The sequence below is a fragment of the Myotis daubentonii genome, chromosome 9 (genome assembly GCF_963259705.1).
Source record: "Myotis daubentonii chromosome 9, mMyoDau2.1, whole genome shotgun sequence".
NCBI classification, from domain to species: Eukaryota; Metazoa; Chordata; class Mammalia; order Chiroptera; family Vespertilionidae; genus Myotis; species Myotis daubentonii.
In genome coordinates, this window is record NC_081848.1 from 52,188,298 (window position 1) to 52,196,023 (window position 7,726).

Genomic DNA, 7,726 nt, shown 5'->3' on the forward strand with positions numbered 1-7,726 from the left:
GCCCCATTCTGAACTGGAATAGTGAGCTGGAGCCCCACACCATCTTGCAGGGAACCCACGGCAGCCTCCACAGACCACATCCTGCCAAGGTTACTGAAGGAAGATGCCTGTCTTCATTGCCTGGGGGTTACGTGGCCTCCGGTCCCTTTCCAGAAACACCGTTTTCTCGTGATTGAGAGAAACAGGCTGGTGTAGGGGAAAGAGCAAAGGCCTTTACAGTCAGACAGATCTAAGTTGAAAGTCTGGTTCTGCCAGTTGAACACCTTAAGCAACTCATTTACCCTGCCTGAGCCTCAGTTTTCTCACCTGTAGAATGATTTGCTGTGAAGGTGAAATGTAAAGTACTAGTATGTCCAGTACCCAGGACAATGCCTGACTCAAAGTAGCCTGCTTACTAAATGTTGGCTCTCAGAATCATTAAGAGGCAAGTGTTTGGTCCCCTCCTGGGATGAAGGCCTCAGACAGGCTCAGAGCAAAGATTCAGACAATCCAGTGGGGCCGCCTTCACTTAACATACAAGGTTTGCCTTCATGCAGCCAGTGCACCAGGTCTTGTGAATGCAAATTGGCAATTTTTTTAAAAAAATATGTTTTATTGATTTTTTACAGAGAGGAAGGGAGAGAGATAGAGAGTTAGAAACATCGATGAGAGAGAAACATTGATCAGCTGCCTCCTGCACACCTCCTACTGGAGATGTGCCCGCAACCAAGGTACATGCCCTTGACCGGAATCGAACCTGGGACCTTTCAGTCCGCAGGCCGATGCTCTATCCACTGAGCCAAACCGGTTACGGTGGCAAATGTTTTATAAGTGCCTGCTTGTATCCACTTTCAGTCTGGAGTTTCTCTCGGACAGTGGTCGGCAAACTGTGGCTCACGAGCCACATGTGGCTCTTTGGCCCCTTGAGTGTGGCTCTTCCTAAACCTTAGGAGTACCCTAATTAAGTTAATAACAATGTACCTACCTATATAGTTTAAGTTTAAAAAATTGGGCTCTCAAAAGAAATTTCAATCGTTGTACTGTTGATATTTGGCTCTGTTGACTAATGAGTGTGCCGACCACTGCTCTAGGAGGATGGCATCATGCTGGGACCAGACACAGGACACCAGCCCTTGGGGAGGGGGCGGCTCAGGAGCACACCTGGGCACCGTGTGAGCACATCCACCATAGCTTCTCCTCCAGAGCCCTGCCAGGATGCCTGCAGTGTTTCAGAAACAGCAGGAGCTGTTTCCCTGCAGCTGGGAAGAAATTCAGTGGCTCTGAGTCACTGCAGGAGGGCCCAAGGCCCACGGTCTACCAGGGGTGGGCAAACTTTTTGACTCGAGGGCCACAATGGGTTCTTAAACTGGACCGGAGGGCCGGAACAAAAGCGTGGATGGAGGGTTTGTGTGAACTAATATAAATTCAAAGTAAACATCATTACATAAAAGGGCACGGTCTTTTTTTTCAATAGTTTCATTCATTTAAAACGGGCCGGATTCGGCCCGCGGGCCGTAGTTTGCCCACGGCTGGTAGCCACAAGGCCCCTCTCAACTTGCCCGACTCTGTCTCTCCCCTTACATCTTACATCCAAGCTTCCCCTTCCCCTCCCAGACTATCCGTTTTCAGCCCGGCTGCTACTGCCATTTCAGGGCAGGACACTTCATTATACACGACTGTCCCACACACCCATTGCTGGGCATTTGACTTCACTGGCCTGCACTCACTAAACCCCTCACCCTCTTACCATTCACCTCCAAACGCACCAGGTGCTCTTTGCACTTGCTGGGTCCTCTGCCCGGAATGCCCCTCGGCACACCCTCTGCCCCAAGTGGAGTCTTCCGGCAAGAAAACCCAGCTCAATGTCACTTCTCTGGAAGCTTCGCCTAACTCCCCCCAGGGCCAGCCAGGCAGCCCCCTCTCTGACAAAAGCAGGATCTCCACCATTAGATGGGTTGTTTGGGGCCGATTTCCTTCCTTATGCTGCAGCTCCTGAAGGGCTGGACCATGCCTAAGAAGCATTTCTGTTTGCCACAGTGGCGAACATCAAGCTGGAGATGCAAAAGGAGCTTCGCCCAGGGGTCCTCTGGGAAGCTATGCTTCTTGCTTGGCTTAGTGGGGCTGCGCTTCAGGGGACCTGGCAGGGACAGCAGCTTGGCTTCCACTGCCACCTGGCAGTGACCCAGCGCTCGGCTTTGATGAGGTGGAAAGAGCGGCTGGGCCCGTGGCCAGCCCACCCGTGTGCCCTGGGCTCCCGAGGCAGGTTTTGGCTGACCTCCTGGCATGAGTCAAGCATATTACTGCAGCCATTATGGTTATTGCCACCAAGACAACCACTGTTTATGCAGCTTTCTGCAGTTTAAAGAGCGTTTAAATCACACACACTATTTCACTCAAACTGCCTTGCAACCTTGTGAAGTCAGCGGAGCAGTGATTATTTTTATTTTACAGGTGGGTAAAGGGAGACGAATCAGATCACTAACAATACCAGCTACTGCCACCAAAAGAACATTTCTTCTTCCGTCTCAAGTCTTTCCCTTACCCTAATTATTGAGTGCCTAACACGTGCCAGGCAGACACCCAAGGGATTTACAAATGTCACCTAACACTCTGAAATGGGACCTTTCCTATCTCCGAGCTTGGGCCAGGCCCTAAATCCTGTCCCCTACATTTTATAGCAGCACCATCCAATAGAAGTGTAATGTGGGCCACATATCTAATTTAAATTTTCTAGTAGTCACATTTTAAAACAAGGAAAAAGAGGTAAAATCAATTTTAGTGAGAAATTTAATTCACCCAATATATAAAAAATGTGTATCTCATATCATTGAGATATTTTTACATTCTTTTATTCACACTAAGACATTGAAAGCTGGTGTATCCGTTACACTTACAGCACATCTCAGTTTAGGCCAGCCATACTTCCTGTGCTCAATAGCCACATGTGGCTAGTGTCTACCTTATTGGATGGGGAGGTTCTGAAGAAAGGGATTTAGCCATGTAGGTAGGTCTTGCTAACTGGAAATCTCCAACCAGTTCATGAGTCTTAGCCTACCATCAATGTGAAGACCATTTTTAAGAGGAGGTAGGATCTGCAGGAAGAGAACTGGGGGTGGGAATTTCTTGGAAAAGAGTTACTGGAGTGCCATGTGATTCTTTCCCTACCTGTGGGGGAGAGGAAGGTAGTCTCCTTCCTCCAATTTGAGTCAAGGCAAGGGAAGCTTCTGTACATACACGGAGTGAGCCTGATGCCCGAGCAAGGAGAGAGGGCTGCGGAGTGAATTAGGTGGGTTGTGCTGATGGCAGGGCAAGGGGCGTGCTCACCATGGCACAGTAGTCACCTTGAAGGAGCCAGCCCAGAGGACCTTGTGCCAGTACAGAGAGGTTGCATGAAATGTACCCAAGGAGTGGCCAGCTGTGAGCAGTCAGCCTGAGTTTGCATCACTCGCAGCAGAGGAGGTGCAGTGGGAGAGCCCACTGAAGGGTGTTTGTGAGAAACCCACAGAGTACTCCATGAGAGAGAGAGCCAGTACTTTGGTACCCGCTTCCCAGAGGGCCCTAAGGCGATATTAAAATATTATCTAGGGAAGGCCTGGTCCTTTTCCTCAAATCTGTAGCTCCTCCCTGCACGTGACCTGGGAGAAAGCCCAACATTGCAGCTTGAATGAGCAGAAGGCAATGGAGCAAGGAAAGGGAAGAAAGTGACCTGACCTTTTTGTTGCTACTTTGCTTTCTCCCTTAGTGGCAGATGTTATATGGGGGGCAGGGCAGGCAGAACTGAAGTTCCTAGAGAAGGTCACAGGACTATGTGGGCTCAGCTGGGCCCTGCCCTGCCTTTGACAGGCTTTCATTATTTTGGTGACAATCATTCATCTCATGAACATTTACTGAGCACTCAACAATAGTAGTTGATTTTATTACTATACTAGCCTTTATTAATTGGATTGAAAAGTATAAATAACTCTTGATAACACTATGAGGTTAATGTTGGAAACTCTATAATACAGGTAAGTTCATCAGAGATCTCTGTTGTAAGCAAAAGAAATCCAGTTCTAACTAGCAAAAGCGAAAAAGTAATGGAGTGGATCACACAAGTGAGAAATTTAGAGGTGATTGACCTCAGGAACAGTTTAATGCAGAAACTCAGCAATATTATTTGGTCTTTCTTCTTTTAGATTTCCCTTTTTTTCTGCTTCTCTTTGCATGAGGAGCACAAACTCTCTTACTGTAAGCAGCTTCTTTTGCTGAGCTAGGGACGGTGGCTGTCCATCGCTCCAAACTTGCATCTTCCCAGCACTGTAAACCAAAAGCACAATAGCATCTTTTCACTAGTTTCAGCAGGCATGTTCCTAGGACTCTGATCGGACTAACTGAGGTTTTTACTCTTTGGAGTTAGTGGAAGACAAGGCATGGCTCTTGACCACATCCCAAACAAAGATGGGGGCAAGTTTTCTTCTAGAATATGAGGGTGCTATTGCCAGAAGCAAGATGGAGAAGCATGCTGAGCAAAGTGCGTTGACCACCGTCCACTCCAGGGCACCAGTACAAAGTCCTTTGGGAGCACAGAAGAGAGTGTGACCTATATTGCTTCCTTAAGAAATTCCTAACAATTTTTGTCAAATACCTCACTCAAGCCCAGGCACATCATGTATACTTAATTTCTCTAATAATCCTCAGCTGGATATTTTCTATTTGCCACCCCCCCCCCCCAGATGTGACCTCCACCCTTCTCCCCTGTTCTGTGCCCAAGGAGGCTGACTAACCTGAACTACATCAAGAGCCCCTTTGCCCTCTAGTTGGATTTCTAGTTGGGGTTGGCCAATGGAGACAAGGAATTGGAGGAAAAGAGAAGGATGAGTTGGGATATTTATTTTCCAAGATCCCTTAGTACAAGATTACTTCAGACTGGCCAAGTCCCTCCAGCAAAGATGGTGTGTGTGGCATACAGTCACTCTCTCTCCTTCTAGCTCAGGGGTGGTAACATTCCCACTCTTCTAGCCCAGGGTACTGTACAATTCCTTATGGTTGCCCTATGTCCTGTGCGAAGTCTCTGTGTATAGTCCCTTTATAAACCTCTCTTTGAAAGACATTCTAATTTGAATACACTGTTAGCTGCCAACACTCTGACTGATATAAAACCTGCCTGCAGAGCAAACGAAAATTAGTTGGTTGCAATGGTCATTGAACCACATTGACTCCTTATGGTCTCTGCTTTCTTTTTTAAGCTTTCACAGAGCATTCTCTACCTATTCCTCTAGACTCTTGTAGAGAGTCAAGCTTGGCAGCTTATAGTTTTTAGAATATCATTAAAACACACACACACCACTGTATTTGTTAGCCTCAGTTCTTTAATATCCTCCCCCCATGCTCTAAAGTGCTCTAGCGGGTAGGCCATTTCATTCTTTTAGTGTTTCCGTTAGAACAAACCCGGTTCTGCTGTTGTAAGAAACAACCTCCAAAACTCAATGGCTTAAAAGAAAAACAGGTTTATTTCTCATTAATGCTACGTGTCCATGATGGGTTGGCAGAGGGCTCTGCTCATGGTGAACACTCAGGGACCCAAAGTGATGGAGCTACCACAACTCAAAGAGAAAGAGAGCTCTGGAAGGTCTTGCATGGACAGTTAAATGATTGGCCTGAAGGTGACACCGAACTTGTCACGAGGCCCCATCCCTCCAGAAGGGGCCAGGAGAATAGCCCACTGAGTGCCTGGGGGCCTGTCTCTTGGGGAAATGTAGTTATTTCAGGTGTATCTCTTATCTTTCCAACTGGTGTAAAGCTCTCTTGGGACGGAGTTATTTTTGCACTACTTCTTTCTAGCTTATGTCTGAGCCCAAAATCATGCTCCTCAATTACCCACTGGAGGGATAGCCTGTCCAACCATGACTTTAAGAGTGACTGACATTTGAAAGCAGGAAGGCGTGCTATTATAATGTTTAGCCAGCAGTGGCTAAGGTTTTCGTGTGTGTGTGTGTGTGTGTGTGTGTGTGTGTGTGTGTGCGTGCTTTGATGTCAGTGGTAAATGTTATTCCAATAGTTAAATCTCATATGAAAGGTAAAAAACATAATACAGAAGGAAAGATGTATTCTAGGTGTGCCAGTTCTATTCTTAGGTTTATTTTGAAATAAATATACCATTTGATTTGGAACCAGCACAATGCCTGGCATATACTCAACAAATATTTGCTGAATGAGTGACTGCTCATCATCAACTCTGCTTACTCAGCCTCATATATCAGCTTTTTCTCATGTTGCCAGGCAACAGAGAACATATGTGCACATATGTGCAGCTCTAGGCAAGATAATGACAATAGGTAATATAATGAGAGTTCTTACTGAAGCACTAAAACAGTAGAATCTGGGCTGGAGGGGCTTTTATTGTAAAAAAAAAAAATAGGCAAAGGAATGGGTGAGGGAACCACATAGGCCTTACCTAGCATTTGCTGGCCACTCCAATCTTCTGGCTGCACCAGCCTGAGAGTGTAAAAAATGATTGAATTAACACTGAAGCTCACATCTTGATTGCTGGGAGTCCCATCTGCTCACAGTGGAGTTCCAGATGGTCTCAAAGTCACCCAGGTATCTCTGCTTACCTGTGCTCAGGACGAGTCCATTCATGATTTCCTAACCCCTGGTGCAGCTTGGTGCCTGCGGTCCATCCTGTCCCTGCTAACCGTGCCCTTGGTTTAAATCACAGCTGTGTCAGGTGCAGCTGTCTGTCCTCTGTTGGTGGTGCCCTAAGCCCTCAGGTGTGGTATGAATGTCCTCCTCCCCAATTTTGAATCATGTTGAGTCACCTGGCTCCTGAAGCAGCTCACAGGTCTTTAAGGACGGAGTGTCCTCAACTTCTTATTTATCCTCTCCCTCTCCCCACTCTCACCCCACTTCCCACCCAAGGTGACTCGATTGCGCCTTTCCCACCCCACCACATCCTACCCCCTACCCCCACCCTGGGTTGGGGATGACTCAAAACTGGTCCCTCACACTGACCAGGGACCTGTCAGCATTATCTTCTCCCACCTTGGTCCTCATCTTCCCCTTTCCCCCAGGGGCCTCTGTACCCCACCCACACTCTCTCATCCCCTCAGGATAATTGCCTCCAGCAGACAGATACTGGGGAAGAGTATTAACTAATTTCACTAAGTACTGGCTGTGAACCTAGCCTAGCAATCCCATTCACTTTCATTATTTCATTTAACCCTGACATTTAAGCAACCATTATACTAAGTGGTCACTAACTTTGCCCAAGGTCAACAAGTAGCAGGTGCTAGAGCCAAGATTTAAATTCTTGCCTGCCTTTGCACTTTCCCCTAACGCAGTGGTCGGCAAACTGCGGCTCGAGAGCCACATGCAGCTCTTTGGCCCCTTGAGTGTGGCTCTTCCTAAGCCTTAGGAGTACCCTAATTAAGTTAACAATGTACCTACCTATATAGTTTAAGTTTAAAAAGTGTGGCTCTCAAAAGAAATTTCCATCGTTGTACTGTTGATACTTGGCTCTGTTGACTAATGAGTTTGCCGACCACTGGGCTAACGGCACACGTGGTGACCCTGAGTGGATAACAATCAAATACAATCAGATGTTTCAAGTCAACACTTTCTAGTTCCCCTTCTCACTCCGCTTTTGTCTTTGTCTGTGCATTCCTGATCTCAGTAAGTGGCGCCACTCCCCACTAAGCGTGCTCACACTGGAAATCAGGGGATCCATCTCCATCCCGCTCGGCACATCTCGGCAGTGCTACTGGCAAAA

The 7,726-nt window shown here is 47.2% G+C and overlaps 1 long non-coding RNA gene across 1 annotated transcript; it reads right to left on the minus strand.

The window, feature by feature from the left end:
* Positions 1–2,955: 2,955 nt before the first annotated feature.
* Positions 2,956–6,823, minus strand: LOC132242215 (uncharacterized). Its single transcript, XR_009454549.1, has 3 exons — positions 6,573–6,823; positions 6,413–6,453; positions 2,956–4,275 (listed from the first exon to the last, which is right to left on the minus strand). It is a non-coding gene; the product is annotated as an uncharacterized LOC132242215 (long non-coding RNA).
* Positions 6,824–7,726: the final 903 nt, after the last annotated feature.